General features: G+C 34.8%; 1 pseudogene; it reads left to right on the top strand.

The window, feature by feature from the left end:
• Positions 1 to 19,610, top strand: part of LOC107582607 (TNF receptor-associated factor 4-like) — a 40,496-nt pseudogene that overhangs the window by 14,135 nt on the left and 6,751 nt on the right.

The following is a 19,610-nucleotide window of genomic DNA, read 5'->3' as shown; positions in this document are numbered from 1 at the left end:
CCTTACACATCTTGGTACATGGAAAAAGAACACCCCATCATTCATAGGGAACGCCAATACTGTGTCTCCGCAGCAGAGCCTATGATAGAGAGAGAGTGTGAGGATTGTGTTTGGCTCGGTGTGAGTTTTCACTGCCTGCGCTGTGGGCTGATGGTGAGCACAGGAGTTCTAGCATGTTCTTATCAGCTACATGAGTGCACATCTAGCTTCCTAACAGACCCGCCGCTCCCTCACACACACACACACACACACACACACCTCTCTCTCCGGCATAAAGAGCCTCACCTTCACCCCGTTACCATGGCCACTGAAGTTGCGGGCCTAGCCAATGGCGTGCTGCACACACACACACACACACACACACACATACAGAATCAGTGATGAGGTGCTGATGAGCCGCACGCTCTGACTGTCTCCCTCTAATCAATGAACTGAAAGAAGAGAAATCACATTATAATTACATAATCCTCCTACATATGAAATCACTGAGTTTAACATTGGTTTTAAAAGTTTTTGAAGTCAGGAACAGGAGACAGGCGGAGAGGTGTTGTTTCGGGACGCTGGAGGTGACTCATCGCGTATAAGGTGCGTAGTTTGTTTCCACCAGCACGCGGTGACTCAGACAGCTGATAACGAGGGTAAAATCTTTTCGTTTCTCAAAGAGTTTCACCCACAGTTACTTTTACGGCGCTGACTCAACTGCAATATAAAGTGTAATGCGGCACAACGCTGTCCTTATCTGCAGCGCTGAAAGCCACCGGTGGATTTTCTCACCCACTCTTTCTGGACGTTTCTTGGGCGCATGAGGAAATAGATGGTATAATTAGATGGTGGAACTGTGCTATTGGGGTGTGGTTGAGTTTTTCCCTGGAGCGCCTATGGAGTCGAGCTGAATCAAGCCTCCTACACAACACACACATTAGTTTATTCTTTCAGCACCTGTCTCATGCAGAGACGCACAATGAAGAGCTCTGTCGATCCGCTGTGTCACGCTCAGGTCTGCCTTAAGAAGTTAATTTAGAGTTTATTCAAGCCCTCTTTAGTGTGGCACAATACTGTTGGACTCACTGATAAGCTTTTGTGTTGATGCTTAAACAAAACATTCACTCACTGCATGACAAAGCAGCTATCTATTTTTTTTAATTCAGTGTATGAGAAAAATGCATCATGAAAAGCTGATGATGTTAGATGGTGAAAGTGATGGATATAATGGATTAAAAAAAACTTTTAAAAATCACTCATGAAGTGAATCTGATGCATTTAGATTTTCATTTAATTGTAATCCATGAAAATCTTTTTTGCCTCTTCTAATAAACAGAGTAACAGGAGTGGGGGGATGATGGATGGATGGACGTGTGTATGTGTGTGTGTATGTATGTGCGTTTGTGTACATGTATATAATTTATTAGTGCTGTCAAGCGATTAATCGTGATTAATCGCATCCAAAATAAAAGTTTTTGTTTACATAATGTATCTGTGTGTACTGTGTATATATTTTTTTATCGTTTGACAGCACTGTGTGTGTATATATACATACATACATACATACATACATACATAAATAGACTATTGAAAGAATAAATAAATAAATGGATTATTAAAATAAATGTAAGAAAATTATATTATTTATATAGATAAAAAAGATTGAGTGAGTAAATCAATGTAAATGAATGGAATTAAAAACTGATTATTCAAACAAACAAATAAATGATCATTTAAATAAATAAAAATAAATAGATAAATAAATAAAAATGACTTTAAATAAATAAATAAATGGATATTTTTGAAATAAATTAATACAAATGGATTAAATAAATAAATGAATTAACTCATTGGAGTAAATAAATGGATATTGAAATAAATAAATGGAGTATTTAAATAAAACAAAAACAATTTAAAGAAATAAATACAGAAGAAAAATACATTTATATTTTTGAAGTAATAAATAAAAATGGATTCAGTAAATGAATTAATTAATTGATTAATCAACTGATTATTGAAATAAATAAGGTAACACTTCAGTATAGGGACCAATTCTCATCATTAACTAGATGCTTATTATCATTATTATCGTGCTAATTCATGTAATTATTTGCTTCGTTTCATTGCGAGAAAGTGAACCAACTCCAGCGTAAGGCTAAAAGCAGCCTAATGTTTTTAATATGACTGAATTTGTATTTAACATGATAAATTAATAGAACCATCGTAAGTTACTAATTATAATGCTTACATTTCCTCAGTTATTCAAAAAGCAGCTACAGAAAACGAGCAAAGAACATCATCACAAGCTCAGTCTAGCGCGAGTTTATGCACTTTAAAAACACTCCCGTTAAAATCAGTGAATATACACTGTATGATGAATAAATCTCTTATACTCACATCGCACGTACATCTGCACTTTGCTGTTTATGAGGAGAGAATTTGCGAGTCAGAATTCAGTCAGCGCGGGCTGATGACTCATTATGTGATGACTCATCTGAAGGCATCTGATTGGCCATTGCATTCATAAGCTCAGCATAATCGTGTGTGATTGGTTAGAAGGAGCAATACTGGAAAAAATACGGGAAAAGAAATATAGGCCTAATGCAACAAATCAGCCCTAATATTAATTATAGTATTACTAGCATAATAATAATAATAATAATCGTCTTGCTATCGTTAAAGACATCAGCCACAGGCGATATCTCCGTCTATTGTCGATACACGTTACTATTGTCTATCGTCTATCGGCCCAACCCTAAAATAAAGAACTATGTGAAGTAGAACTAGTTTAAATTATTATATTATGCAAGAAAAAAGAGACTGTAGAGGGAAGCCTATGTAGGAAATCAATAGTCGGAGACAGTGGTCAGCCATCGTAAGTTACTAATTATAATGCTTTCATTTCCTCAGTTATTCAAAAAGCAGCTACAGAAAACGAGCAAAGAACATCATCACAAGCTCAGTCTAGCGCGAGTTTATGCACTTTAAAAACACTCCCGTTAAAATCAGTGAATATACACTGTATGATGAATAAATCTCTTATACTCACATCGCACGTACATCTGCACTTTGCTGTTTATGAGGAGAGAATTTGCGAGTCAGAATTCAGTCAGCGCGGGCTGATGACTCATTATGTGATGACTCATCTGAAGGCATCTGATTGGCCATTGCATTCATAAGCTCAGCATAATCGTGTGTGATTGGTTAGAAGGAGCAATACTGGAAAAAATACGGGAAAAGAAATATAGGCCTAATGCAACAAATCAGCCCTAATATTAATTATAGTATTACTAGCATAATAATAATAATAATAATCGTCTTGCTATCGTTAAAGACATCAGCCACAGGCGATATCTCCGTCTATTGTCGATACACGTTACTATTGTCTATCGTCTATCGGCACAACCCTAAAATAAAGAACTATGTGAAGTAGAACTAGTTTAAATGATTATATTATGCAAGAAAAAAGAGACTGTAGAGGGAAGCCTATGTAGGAAATCAATAGTCGGAGACAGTGGTCAGTGAAACCGTTTAGTGGCCATTATGCAAATATATTTTGCCATATTGACCAGGGCTCTGAGGTGTCTGCAGGCTAATGACAGACCTCTCTGCCCAATGAGTATTTGTTGGCCTGGATTATCTGTCTGTTCCACCTGCTGTCATGGTAGAACAGCGCATGTCATTGAGGAAGGTAATCCACCCATCCTCATCTCAACCGGCGCTAAGGATTAGCACACTGCTAATTTGCCTCTAGCGAAGCCCGAGGTTATGGCACATGTTTTGTCTCCCCAAGTCCAGTTTGTTTTGTGTTTTTCAGTACAGATGCCTGCTTGGAGTGTCAGGCGATAGCAAGATAACGGAAATGGTGTCGAATTTCATTACTTGCGCTACACACGCCATTTTAATGCTTCGCTAAATATATGTAGGCCAAGAGGAATCAATCGGGAACAAACATACAGATCATTTGATATCCACTCTCATATTTGCTGGTGTCTCTTTATAAGATCATATCTCCAATTGCATTAGCTCCTTTAGCTTTTGGACCCAACAACAAAGTGGAGAACATTTAGAGCTGCCCATAAGCTTCATATCTTACATCCAGAGCTCTGAACTTGCTCAAAGGCTCTCCAATTTACTTTTCCTCCAAAATAAATCCTCAGAAGATTGAATTTATCAAGCTGTTGCAAGATTATCCAACAGACATTACCAGCTTGTTCTTAGATCTTCTCATTTGAATGAATTATGCATTCATCTCCGAATGAGCCGCGAGAGCTTACTCTTTTCCAGCTCGCCCCATAGCCATCTCCAAACCCAGACCTTTTTTAACATCTCACCTTCCCACCGACTGAGAAGGGCAAGATGGGCTCGCAGCTGGAAGATAAGCCAAGAAACGGCTAATCCTGCGGTCCTTTATGCTTATACTTTCCCTGCTAATTTCCACAACATTGAACTCGCAATCCTTTCAAACGGTTAAGGAGCTTTTTAATTCATACCGGCTTTGTCTTTGTCGCCTGCATTATGTCAGTTTTAAACTTTAATCAGCCCCTCGGAAGCGACAGATGTGATGTGAGAATGTGCCCTAAATGTCGTTTTTGTGAATTAAACGCTTTGTACTTCAGAATTGATCACATTCAGGGCTTCATCAGGCTTCGCCTTCTAATACAATGAAAGCTTGGCGGCTTTAAAATGTGTGGCCGCCCACTTTACCTCAATCCTACAGACCTTAGTTAGATTAAATTTGGCACTAACAAACTGTACTGTAACGTACAGTACAAGCGATGAGAGCAAGTGGGGCTTTTATTATACAACCGGTGCATTTGTATGCAAAATTATTGTACCGTTATAATTCCACAGGGTCACAAAGTTTCATTATTTTGATCTGTATGAGAAGGAAGAGACTACAAAATGTGAATGAATCATTTAGAACGACTCAATTTAATCATTGAAAAGATCCAACTCAAACGAACGATTCATTCTCAAAATGGAAATCACTGTCTTTTTGTCAGCCCGTCAAGAAGAGTTTTATTACCATTAAAATGAAAATTAATAAAACCATTTTTGTTATAAAATTAATAATATAAATATTAGAAACTTAAATGATACCAAAATTAGAAATGTTGCCTTGGTGACTAATTGAAATATGTTGAAGCACTAACATGAATACAAATTGGAAATAAAGAAAAACTACAGCTGAACTAAAACTAAAATAAAAGTAAATTAAAAATACTTACAAAAACTAGTAAAAATGATAAAGCACATTAAAACAAACTAAAAAATAAACAAACATTAAAGAATAATACATATGCAAATAAAAGCTTATTCAAAATATTAGCCTAAAGAAAACTACAGTAAAATAGTATGTAAATAATACTAAAAAAACCTGTTGTGGTGGATGCCTAAAAAAACAGTTCTTCATACAACACTTTTGTAGGTTTTCAGAAGAATTTATTTCTTCGTATTTCTTTATTTCTTTTGTGAAGCATATTTGAACAAATTTATTTTTTATGCAATAAAATTCAGTGGGGTCCAAAGCAACATGGGACACCACTGAATTTTATACTTTATTGTACCCATAGAAGAAGTCACACAACATCATTTTTGACTCCGTGAACTGTCTCTTTAAATATAGTGCATGAGTCATATTAACCACTGCCTAAAGAAAACTACAGTAAAATAGTATGTAAATAATACAAAAAAAACCTGTTGTGGTGGATGCCTAAAAAACTGTTCTTCATACAACACTTTTGTAGGTTTTCAGAAGAATTTATTTCTTCGTATTTCTTTTGTGAAGCATATTTGAACAAATTTATTTTTTATGCAATACAATTCAGTGGTGTCCCATGTTGCTTTGGACCCCACTGAATTTTATTGTACCCATAGAAGAAGTCACACAACATCATTTTTGACTCCGTGAACTGTCTCTTTAAATATAGTGCATGAGTCATATTAACCACTTTTATGGTTCTTTTTTAGAAAACCTAATTTACTGTCATTATTTTGACCAGAACATTGTTAAAAAAAAATCACCTTTTGTGTTCCACGGAAACAAGAAACTCAAACGTGTTTGTTAGGACATGAATTTTCTTTTGTGGGTGAACTATTCCTTTAATACTCCCTCATTTTATCCTCGGGAGAACTGCAGTTTTCTTGTGTCTCAAATCTTAGGATTACCAGAAAACTGAGTCATCCATCAGATGTGCTGGTTATCCGTCCTCTCAGTATCTGGGATTAGTGTGACACTTCTTTAATATCTTCAGTTATTTTTAGAGTTGGATTCCTCTGACCCCATCAAAGCCTTCCTTGTGGCCTGTCTTACCCGATCGTGATAGTTAGATGCCCTTTGACAGCGTTAAAAAGGGGGATCGCCGAGGCACTTCAAAGCACTATGGTGCGTATGGACAGTGTCTCTTTTAATAAAACTGTCAACGTATCTGAGGCGTCATGTGCTTGCGTTCTTCAGGAACCTATGGCGTCGCTGCTTCGCCTCAAAACATTTGCCGTCTCTTGGATGAACGTTCTGCAAACATCTGCCCAAAAAAATCACCTTTTGTGTTCCACGGAAACAAGAAACTCAAACGTGTTTGTTAGGACATGAATTTTCTTTTGTGGGTGAACTATTCCTTTAATACTCCCTCATTTTATCCTCAGGAGAACTGCAGTTTTCTTGTGTCTCAAATCTTAGGATTACCAGAAAACTGAGTCATCCATCAGATGTGCTGGTTATCCGTCCTCTCAGTATCTGGGATTAGCGTGACACTTCTTTAATATCTTCAGTTATTTTTAGAGTCGGATTCCTCTGACCCCATCAAAGCCTTCCTTGTGGCCTGTCTTACCCGATCGTGATAGTTAGATGCCCTTTGACAGCGTTAAAAAGGGGGATCGCCGAGGCACTTCAAAGCACTATGGTGCGTATGGACAGCGTCTCTTTTAATAAAACTGTCAACGTATCTGAGGCGTCATGTGCTTGCGTTCTTCAGGAACCTATGGCGTCGCTGCTTCGCCTCAAAACATTTGCCGTCTCTTGGATGAACGTTCTGCAAACATCTGCCCTTTACAGAGGAAGCTAAAATTAGACTTGCTGTCTGTAATCAAACGGCAAAAGCAGCCTGTCGGAGGAACTCTGTTTGCCATTTAGGCCATTTTTGATTATTATGCACCAGTGTGTGCATATGCATGCGTGGTTATGTAGGAGGGAGAAAGAGAGATGCAAACAAAGGAAGTGACAGTAAAACAAGTGGGAGAAAGCAGAAGAAAAAGAGATGACATTTCGAGTGAACATCAAAAGCAGAGGCCGTTTCACATCTGCACTTGACTGCAGCTTTTAGCACCTCTCAACACGGGCCGGTGTCTCCTTCTCACATGTGTGCAAAGTCTAATGGAGAAATGCTCCTTAACCACTTTGAACGTTCACGTACGAGATCAGGCTCTCTCTGCTGCTCTTTCAAGCCGCCATCAAAGCTCGCCAGGAACCATTATACGCCATTGACACCTTTCTTAGGCTCTCCATTTCCAGGTCTATTGCCAGGCCACGTTTACACCTGGTTTTAGCAGCCGTCTGTCTCAGGGATCTGATCAAGTGGACAGCACTAGATCAGACGTGTCTTGTGTTTTCATCAAAGCATTTGAGGAGGTGTTTAAAACCACCTCCTTAGCATTTATAGTGTGTACTGTAACACCATGTATGCTAGAAGGATTGTTTATTTTATTTTATTTTAATAACGGTTATTTAAACTTATTTATTTAATATATTGTGAAAAATCTGATTATTTTAATATTTTTATAAATTATAATTTAAAGTTTCAGAATTACAATTTCAGTCAGCATTTAAGAAAATATGTATCAAATATTGTATTATATTATTATAATATTAGATTTGATTTATGTGCAAATTATGTTTTAAAATGCCCGCATTACAGTTTGTGTCAACATTTAGGAAAGTGATATCATATCATATTAAAACATTAGATTACATTTTTCATATTTTTAATAACAAATTATGTTTTAAATTGTCTGCATTACCGGTTGTGTCAACATTTAGAAAAATGATATTGTATTATATTAAAATATCACATTCAATTTTTCATTACAAATTAGATTTTACATTTATAGTGCAAATAATTTGAGTGAAAAAGAAAAAATATTGTACTACATTATTATAAGATTAGATTAGATTAAAATTTTTTTTAATCACAAATTCTATTTTACATTTTCAGCCTTTGTAATCTAATTGTAATGTATTATGTTATTAAAATATTAGATTTTTTATGTTTTTATTTCAAATTATATTTTATATTTTCAGTATTACAATTTGAATGAAAATTTAAGAATTACATTTTTAATAATTTATTAAAATTAATTATATTCATTGTTTATATCTTTTTATATCTATATCTATCTTTTAAATCTTACAAGTTATATTTTACATTGTCAGCATTCCAATTTGAGTGAATATTTCATTTACTGAGTTTGTCTTAGTTTCGAGGATGTCTTTTTGCTTTAATGACAGAAGCACTCAAACTGCATGAACACCACAAGTTTGACATAATGAATGCCACAAATTTGCGTATATTTGATTAGCAACCTACAAATAGTGCAGAATCTTGCAGAACTGGACATGTTGGTTGTGCTGGGATGAGATGATAAACGTGTGGTGTCTCCATCAGGACTAATAGCAGCCGCTTGGCCCGGTGCAGATCATTTAATGAGATGGAATTGATTTTCCTTTGCCTCCCTCATGCATCTGTACTCTAACCAATTACATAAAAAGACTCCCTGAGTTAGCTTTTGCTCTTGAAACCTCTTACAGCTATGTTCAGATGTTGAAATCAAGGTTAGAATGCCACTAGAGTAGCCTCGATATATTTTGCTACACTTGGGTGCTTCCTAAAATGTATCCATGCATTCGAATTTAGCTCCTGCTACCTGAATACTGTTGTTGTCATTTCAGTAATGGTGAGTATAGATTTAAGTGTGGATTGTGACTGAAGGCAGGCTGTATCACAGTTGGCAGTGGTTTCCATTACTGTCAGCAAGGCGGAAAACCTCTCTTAGGCCATTACAGCGTGAGGATTAGAGGTGTTCATTCACACATCTAGTTGCACAGACATGCTAAAAGCATGCAGATAAACTCTGTTATTGAGAGGCACAGGTCCAAACCCAACACATTGACAGATATCTGATACACATTTCTAGTAAAGAACAGTTGAGGCAGGATATGGAGATTTGGAGTTATTTTATTACATGACTCTTTTACAACAGCTCTTCTACCTTTACTGTTTAATGATGCCAGTCAGCCAAATATATCAGGAACATGGAAAGGAAAATTAATAAAATGTAGATTATGGTAGTAATATAAAGACTGTGTGAATCACAGGTGGCTTGTCTCATCAATGTCAGCGGAGCGAGAGAGTGATGAGAGAAGTGTGGAGAAAAACTGACGAGTTTTGCATAAGTGTGAGTTCATGTGACCCGTGATTCTGCTTGTCACCTAGCAGCACATAATTTTGACAGGTCGTCATTGCCCACCATTGTGATTTCAGTCATGCCAGAAACCATCACACACTTCCTCTGAGTGTGTCATCATACATTTACAGTCGATTCAGCTGGTCCATGCACAGGATTTCCATTGCAAGTGCATATTAAAGCATATCTGCAATGTTTTGTATCAAGGTCAAGATTATTTGACTTGGCTATTGTAAATCATGCCTAGGACACTGCAATAAAGGGTAGGCAGCAGTGAGTGAGTGACAGTTAAGTGCTGGTGTTAAGTGCTCAGCTCCTGCAGTGTTTTAAATTAACAGACATGCTAGATTTATGATGGTCAAGCCCTCACAATCTAACAACAGTCACAGTGTTGTGCTGACCTGAGCCCGCCTAAATGTCAAGCCAGAAACTTAACTGCACTTGTAGTTCAGAAAAGTCAAATATGTGCTTTTCTGTTCTTTCCTACTTTGTTGATATGAAAAGTAAAGAGTGAACAGAAGATTATTGAGAAAAGAGAGCAGGAATGGATGCTGACCATTAGGCCCAAAATATATTCTATTTAAGTATAAAATAATAAATAAAGTTTCATTGTGAGATATAAAGTCACAGTTTTGAAGTATAAAGTCACAGTTACAAGAAATAGTCACAGTTGTGAGGTATAAAGTCACAGTTACAAGAAATAAAGTCACAGTTTTGAGGTATAAAGACAAAGTTACAAGAAATAAAATGGTCAGATCTAAAGTGATAATTACAAGAAATTGTCACAAATGTCAGAAATAAGGTGAACATTATGAGAAATAAAGCTATACAAGCAATAGTTGCAAATGTGAGATGTGCAACTACATCTGTAAGATATAGTCACATTGTGAGATATAAAGCCTCGGTTACAGAAAATGACGTCTTGTTTGCAAAAAAATTAAGTTGCAGTTATGAGATCTAAACTGACAATTACAAGAAATAAAGTGACAATTATGAGAAAAATATATGAAAAATAAAGTGAAAATGGTGATAAATTCACAGTTTTGAGAAATGGACAAATTTGAGTCAGTTGTGAGGTATAAAGCGCATTTACAAGTAATGAAGTGATGATTGGAATTACAAGCAATAGTTGCAAATGTGAGATGTGCAACTACATCTGTAAGATATAGTCACATTGTGAGATATAAAGCCTCGGTTACAGAAAATGACGTCTTGTTTGCAAAAAAATTAAGTTGCAGTTATGAGATCTAAACTGACAATTACAAGAAATAAAGTGACAATTATGAGAAAAATATATGAAAAATAAAGTGAAAATGGTGATAAATTCACAGTTTTGAGAAATGGACAAATTTGAGTCAGTTGTGAGGTATAAAGCGCATTTACAAGTAATGAAGTGATGATTATGCAAATGTGAGAAAGTTGCAATTGTGAGATATACAATCGCATCCGTAAGATATAACATCACATTGCGAGATAATTACAAAAAAATGTGTGAGGCAATTACAATTAATAATGTTGCAATCATAAGGTTTAAACTGACAATTGCAAGAAATGTGAGAAGTGAGAAGGTCACAATTGTGAAATATGCAGTTGCATCTGTGAGGTATAAAGCTGCAATTTCGAGAAATAGTCACAGAGGTATAAATGAGAAATTTGTAGAAATTAAGTGATGATTCTGAAAAATAGCAATTATGATGCTCGCAAATGTGAGAAATAGTGAAAATGATGAAAAATGTGCAATTACAAGAAATGTAGCACATATGAGAAAGAAATAAAAAAAACTACAAGAAATAAATGTGCAATTGCATGGGATAAAGTTGCAATTGTGAGATACAGTATACAATTCCATCTGTGAGATATAACAACAAAATGATAGAAGAAATAAAGTTAAATGACTTTTTACTGTGAGGTGGAACTGGGATCCATAGAGAGGTTAATAGTGAAATGAATAACAAGTCTTTTGGTTCCCTGTATCTAAATGAACATACAGTGCACTTTTCAAGGGCAGAGATTAATTTAACTGCCTTCAACCATCCTTAAGTGCACTTACTATTCATGTCTGTTGAATCGATGACTGTACACCTCCATACAATTCTGCGACAGAAAGAGAGAGATATTGCTTCATAAAGAAGACATTCAGATTCGCTCTCAGCCCTTCCAAGGTTTCCTTTGTTGAGCTTTCTCTACAGCGATAGGCCACTTCCTGGTGGCCTGCCTGTCAAAGGCGATGTAGAAGGTGTGAGTGCAGTGTTGTGACGCCTGTCCTCATCTATATCACTTTTCCAACAGACGGCTCACTAATCTGACCTGGGGCCAAGGCAGAGAATTTTAAGAGGCTTGGGAGGCAATTAAGAATCATTGATGAGAAGTGAACAGCTCTATTAATATTACATATCTGACCCTCATGAGCCCACAGGAAGTAGAAGATGACATTGAAGAGAGATCAGAGAGCTGTAGCTCTGTGTTAGGTGAGGGGGGAAAGACATGCATGTGTAATTAGCCTACAGGCACTCTCGTCTGTCTTGCTGTTACAGCACATGGGCCTTCGTCTCAATTGGTCGTCTTTCTAGCAGAGCATCTGTCACGCCGGCCTGCGTGCTGGAGGAAGTGAGCTTTCACTTATCTGCCCCATTGCTCACGTGTGATTTGGAGCAGTCAAGTACCTTTAAAAGGATTTTGTGATTTATAGTATATTATATTTTATTTTATTTCATATTTAGTGCTGTCAAACGATTAATCGCGATTAATCACATCCCAAATAAAAGTTTTTGTTTACATAATATATGTGTGTGTACTGTGTATATTTATTATGTATATATAAATACACAATTATTTATACATAATAAATATACACAGTACACACACACACATATATTATGTAAACAAAAACTTTTATTTTGGATGCGATTAATCGTTACAGCACTAATTATCTCATCTCATGTCATGTCATGTCATATTATACACTACTGTTGGAAGGTTGTGTTGGTAAGAAGTCTCACCAAGGCTGCATTTATTTGATCGAAAATAGTTAAAACAGTTAAATTGTAAAATATAATTACAATTTCAAATAAATATTTTCTATTTTAATATATTTTAAAACAATTAATTTCTCTGATGCAAAGCTGAATTTTCTGCATCATTACTCCAGTCACATGATCCTTCAGAAATCATTCTAATATGCTGATTTGCTGATCAAGAAACATTTATTGTTATTATTATCAATGTGGAAAACAGTTGTGCTGCTTAATATTTTTGTGGAAACTGTGATACATTATTTACTGTATATTGTTGATAAATAAATAAATGAGCAAATAAAAAAAATCTTTGGTAACATTATGCTGTCACTTTTGATTTAATACATTCATGCTGAATAAAAGTGATTATTTCTTTAAAAAAAAAATTGTTAAAAATATTTTAAAATATATAATTGTTGTTTATATACAAAACTGTATGTAGGCTATATTTGTTTTTCTTAGTGTTTTTTAAAACTAAGGCTGTTTTTACTAGTAATATTATTAAATTTGGTAAATATCTAAAAAATATTGTGTTAATATCTCTATTTAACCCATTAACTTTGACAGCCCTGATTATGAGTTAAAGTTAAATCATTTGGGTTAGTTTTCCACAGACTTTTTTTTTATAAAAAAAAAAAAAGATTTAAATGTAAAGATTTGCGAATATTTTACTGAAATTCTTACCCTTCATGTTTGGAATATGTGCAAGCATGAATAAAATTTGATGCTTGAGCGATATATGGTTTGAAGCGATGTTAGGGTGAGTACATGATGACAGATTTTTCGTCTATCCCTTCAACTCAAATCTGTCAGATCAGCACTCTTGTAAAGAGAAAAAATGTTAGAGGTTCCCTAATGCGAGGCGTTCAAAGCATAGAGAAGGGGCCAGGCATCAAGGGTTTTGAAGAGTTTCTTTTATACTTGCCTTAGCACTGAAGATGAAATGCATGTGCTGATGTTGTCCTTCTTACGTTAATGCTAATACAGCGCTGATGCATAACAATGAGTCTGAACAAATGAGTCAGTGCCTCAGAGTCAGTCCGAATTAGAGGCGTTCAGCAGATGAATGTATAGTTGCCGGTTTTCTCTTGCTCTCCGGAAGGAATCAGTCTGACAAGCCATTTATTTGCATGCTAAGAAATGAGTTTCCAGTGTACCTTCCCACCTCTCTGTCTCATATTTGTTCATCAATCAAGGGGCGGTTCTCAGTTGTAAATCAGAGTGCATCTGAAAAGCTGAACAGTCCTATTGGAACCACATTGATGGACTAGAAATAAAGTCCAGCGTGCATTTGCATTAGTAGGCCTGTCTCTGGTGGGTAATTGATTGACTTATTTATTAAAGCCCGATGTATTAATTGTGGCCCTACTGACACACTGGCCTTAATGGATGTGGCTGCCGTCACCTCAGGCGTTAAAGCCCTTTCCATCTGGCCCCTAAATAGGCTCGGGACAGTCCTCGTCATGTGATGTGTCATTCCCCTTGCATTAGAGAAATGATCAATGAAGACATTGTAGCCTTATTTGTTTAAAAGTCAGGGAAGAATTCATTGTCGACTTGTTTTGCCTGTCACAAGGTCTCGTGATACTGTGAAATGTTTTTTTTTCACTATAGATAAAGACATTGAACTCACCATGCACTTTTCCTTTTAAATAAATGTTCTTATTGTATGTGGCAGAGTGTTAAATTTAAAAAATCAGACATTATAATCAATTGTATCAAACAAAAGTCATTAATTAAAGGGGTCATATGATGTTGCTAATAAGAACATTATTTTGTGTATTTTGTGTAATGAAATGTGTTTATGCGGTTTAAAGTAAAAACAACACATTATTGATTCTCCTCAAAGCCCCGCCTTTCTGAAACGCACCGATTTTTACAAAGCTCATCGGTCTGAAAAGCGAAGTGTGCTCTGATTGGCCAGCTATCCAGTGCATTGTGATTGGTCGAATACCTCAAGCATGTAACGGAAATGTTACGCCCCTTACCATATTGTGATGCCCTGTCCCGGCCGGAGCGACGAGACAAAAACATTAAAACCCTGTATAAATGAGGCATTTGTTGCATCCAGTGGGGACATAATTACGGATTATAATGACTTATACTGTCTTTTTACACGTTGCGTTTCATCGCTCCGCGTAAACATAAAACCATATCTGCATTTGTGATCGGAGAAATGACAAACAACAAGTGCTACTCTACACTGCTCAAAACTCGCATTTGAATCATCAGTGGACAATTCTTTAAATGATAACGTACTTACAGACTGTGAGTCAGACCAGCCGGCATTGTAGTCTACTATCCCAGGATCAGGAAACAGTCCTCCATAAAATGTGCTGCACACATCTGAATATTTGGGTTGAAGTGTTATGAAGTGTAAATACAACTTAACCACTGATTTCTAGTCGTGTCCTCTTTTGGAAGGCTAAACAAAGTAGTTTCGCTTTCACAACGAAACACAGTCTTCAGTGAGTAAATCATCTTGCACTGTTTGTGCCACAGACATGAATAGCGCCTTTTTGTCCTGATTTAATTTACTATACTATACCTTAAAAGGTGCAATTCATGCATATAATATCTTAAATAAAGCACTTCTGTGATGAGCATGTTTTTAATTTCTGTATTAAAATTAATTCAGATATACAAAAATAAAAATACATTCCGATATAAAAAAATAAAATGTTGGGGTGATTTAACCATTTTGATATATTTCATAGAAAGAATTGGAAAGAAATGACTTTTGCATAATAATGTGTTATAAACTTCAGTGAGTAAATCATCTTGCACTGTTTGTGCCACAGACATGAATAGCGCCTTTTTGTCCTGATTTAATTTATTATACTATACCTTAAAAGGTGCAATTCATGCATATAATATCTTAAATAAAGCACTTCTGTGATGAGCATGTTTTTAATTTCTGTATTAAAATTAATTCAGATATACAAAAATAAAAATACATTCCGATATAAAAAATAAAATGTTGGGGTGATTTAACCATTTTGATATATTTCATAAAGAAAGAATTGGAAAGAAATGACTTTTGCATAATAATGTGTTATAAGTGAAAATTTACAATTTCTATTTAAATTTAAATTTTTCCCCATTTTTTTATTTCTATTTTAACTATTTTTCTATTTTATTCTATTTATTGTTTGAGAAAGGCAACATTTCTAATTTCCATTAAAGTTTTAATATTTAAGTTTTTAGATCTAATATTTTATTTTTTAGCTTTAAATTAATAAAACATTATTTTAGTGCTGTCAAACGATTAATCGCATCCAAAATAAAAGTTTTTGTTTACATAATGTATGTGTGTGTACGGTGTATATTTATTATGTCTATATAAATACACACATACATGTATATATTTAAGAAAGATATGTTGTTTATATATTAAATATATTTATTTGTAATATAAATGTAAATACATGTAAATGTTTTCAAAATATATGCTTTATGAGTGTATTTACAGTTATATATACATAATAAATATACACAATACACACACATATATTATGTAAACAAGAGCTTTTATTTTGGATGTGATTCATCGAGATTAATCGTTTGACAGCACTAATTATTTTGATAGTTTTAGTGTTAGTTAACAATAAAATTGTAAGAAATGACATCACGGAAAGAAAAGTTTCTTAAATATCAGATAATTTGACCTTTTTATGATATGACTGGGTCACACGTGGGATGATAAAAATATAATTTTTTTCACTTTTTTTAAGAAAGATTATATAAATGCGTACACGCATGTATTCTAAGAAAATGGTATTACTTTTTACTTTGATGATTAGACTCGCCACTCATGCTTTCTTCAGAAAATCTTGTTTCCTCCTGTAATTTATTTTCAGATGCTTTTACGCTGAATCTGCTGTTTATAACAACCCTGAACTGAATCAATTATTTGAATCTGATTTGTTGTGTGCTGCTCACTGAAGTTGAAAATACATCTTTCCTTTCTTCTGCTTGCAGTGAGGGGGTCTTCAAATGCCCGGAGGACCAGCTCCCACTGGATTACGCCAAGGTAATAATACACTCAGCACTAATCTCTCATCCATTCTGCTGTAGACCAGATTACAGATCAATCTCCCAACAGCCATTCACATCCCTGTAGCGTACAGTGGAGTTACAGGGGCCAAGTACAACTTTTCTTGAGTGGCTCTGCGAGAATGAACGAAATGCTAATGTGTCAACAATAGCAGGCTATGTTTGGGAGTCACTGACTGCCCCGGGCGCTCAGCCCTCGTCCACGCTTCTCAAACCACCCGAGTAATCACACTAATGAACTACCACAGGCCACGCATTTCCCTGGGAGTGTCGAAAAGAAGGAAGGAAGAAAGAGACAGAGATGACACATAGATTAGTTTGGAATATGACAGAATCTATTTGATGTTGCTTTAATGCGGCAGTGTGGTCTTTCTGCACCACTAAACGGAACATTTATAAATATATAAATAATACAAGTATACAGTATATCTAAACAGTCCTGAGTTGTTTGCATAAACCTAGTTTATGCTGGAAATCATTTTAAATTATTTAGAATTATTATTCATATTATTTAAACTGCTATAAATATAGTAATTTACATGGCATGTGCAAAAAAGTAAAATATAAAATTTCCATAAATCCATACAATTTTTCTGAAAATATGAATAGGAACAAAAATATCTAAATAAGACATTTCATCTTGAACTCGCAACAGTGGTCCAATTTATTCCTTTTAACAAATTTTATACCAGAAATCATGTAGAATAATTTTGCATTATTATTCATTTTATTTAAATTATTATTAATGTAATCATTTATATGGCAGATGGTGCATAATGGGAAATTAAATGTGAATAAAGTTAAAAAAAACGATATATTCATAAAGTCCATAAAATGTTTTCTGAAACTGAAATGAACAGAAAAATTCAGATCTAAAAATATAAACAAGTGTGTATAGATATATTTAACTAATTTTATACCAGAGATCATGTACAATAATTTAGCATTATTATTCATTTTATTTAAATTTCCATTAATATAATCATTTTCATGGCAAATGATACATAATGGGAAATTAAATGTTAATAAAGGAAAAAACTAAATGTCCATAAAGTCCATAAAATGTTTTCTGAAACCGAAATTAACAGAAAAATCTAAAAGATCTAAAAAAATATAATACATATATTTAACAAATTTTATACCAGAAATCACGCAGAATCACATTTAGCATTATTATGAATATTATTTTAATTCATTAATTAAATTAATTCATTAATTAATACAGTAATTTACATGGCAAATAGCACATAATGGGACATCAAAAGTAAAGTACTGCTGTCAAACGATTAATCACGTTTTTTTTTTTTAAATATACATATGCATGTGTGTGTATTTATATATACATAATAAATATACACAATATACACACTTATATATTATGTAAACAAAAACTTTTACTTTGGATGCGATTAATCGTTTGACAGCACTAGTGTAAAGTTAAGAAATAAAGTGTTTATAAATTTCCTGAACTGAAAAGAACAGAAGCAAAATGTGTGTGCACACACACACACACACACACGCACTCACACCTGGTTGAGAATCACTGAAGTATGGCAAAAATGTGTTGAGTTTATAAAAGCGTTTAAAAGTGATAAAGGGTTAATCTCTTCATGAAGGTGTTAAATATTAATACAGTAGCCTCCTCCTACTCACAAAATATTTCAGTTAGGCAATTATACTCTGTGGTTCAGCTAATCTGCACCACACCACATTAAAGAAGGAATTTCACCAAATCTTTAATTAAAGTATTGACTAATTTTTCATCTTGCTCTTTAGTTAATTAATCAGGTTAAGCTGGGAAAAATGCCATAAGTGTCGGCGTTCATTAAAGAGCCATTTTTCTCATGCGCTGCCCTAGAGAGTGAGATTATGAAACCTCCGAGTGCTTCGCAGATGATGAGCATACCTTCAGTTTAACAACAGTGATTTTAAAGCTACTCTAAATATGTGATTTTTATTTATTTTTTTAACTGGTGGGATGAGACTTAAAATTGTCTGCAAGTAATACAACGCAACTTATGTAATCATACATAATTGTACAATTTATCCAAATTTCAACCCTATTACAGTGTTCTTTTTTCAAACTCTTCTAACATCTGAGTCATCTTCTCCTGCAGTGTGTTTGACAGGCTTCTGTAAGAGCACATGCACAAAGTTAAACCTGTTCTGTGTTGGAAAGAGCTTTAGCGCACTAATCCGTTGAAGCTGTGATTTGCATGAAGTCGGTGGGATAACTCTACTCATCCTGGAAAGCCTGGAGTGCCGCAGGAGCGTCTGATGCTCATGAGGCCTGAACACACAGTTATTGCACAAACAGTCATTTTAAAGACCTGGCAGCTGCCCACAGATTACCCATCCACCTCCGCAGGGCTGCTGTTCAGTACCTGTCTTTGCCTGTTTAAGGTTGGGATCACCCCACGTCTCATGTCTCATTGGGTACACCTACTCTGTCAAAACTATAGTTCAAACGTTTGGGGTCAGTAGTACGATTTCTAATTTTTAAAGAAATTAATACTTTTATTCAGAAAGGATGCATTAAACTGATCAAAAGTGACAGTAAAGACATTTATAATGTTACAAAAGATTATATTTCATATAAATGCTGTTCTTTTGAGCTTTGCATTTATCTAAGATTCCTGAAAAAAATGCATCATAGTTTCCACACACACACACACAAAAAATGAATTCAACTTTTATGATTCAGCATATTACGTTTGTCAGATACTCATCTTTCTGTATATATTTGGGCGGCATTATGCAAATCTTCCCACATCGTGACGTAGACGTGGGGGCGTGTTAGAACGAGCAGTTTTAGGTAGGCGTGGTTGACTCTTAACTTTTATAAAGAATATCTCTTTGGATTTAAGACTTTAGTCTTTGCAACTTTACAGATCATCTTTATGCACCAAGAGCTTGTAACACTCCAAAGAGAAAGGAAAAATTTAAATCACATCATATGATCCCTTTAAAGTACAGATGAAAATGTATCTACCTCAATGAAATATTCTTATTAATAGTAGTAGTAGTAGTAGTAGTTATTTACATTTTGGTTTCTGTGCAGAATTTCTGTGTGATATCCCAAAATCTGCTAAAAAA

The sequence above is a fragment of the Sinocyclocheilus grahami genome, unplaced genomic scaffold, assembly GCF_001515645.1.
Source record: "Sinocyclocheilus grahami isolate Dianchi unplaced genomic scaffold, SAMN03320097.WGS_v1.1 scaffold46.1, whole genome shotgun sequence".
Classification (NCBI taxonomy): domain Eukaryota; kingdom Metazoa; phylum Chordata; class Actinopteri; order Cypriniformes; family Cyprinidae; genus Sinocyclocheilus; species Sinocyclocheilus grahami.
The sequence above is the reverse complement of the archived record's forward strand: the minus strand, read 5'-3'. Positions and strand labels throughout refer to the sequence as shown.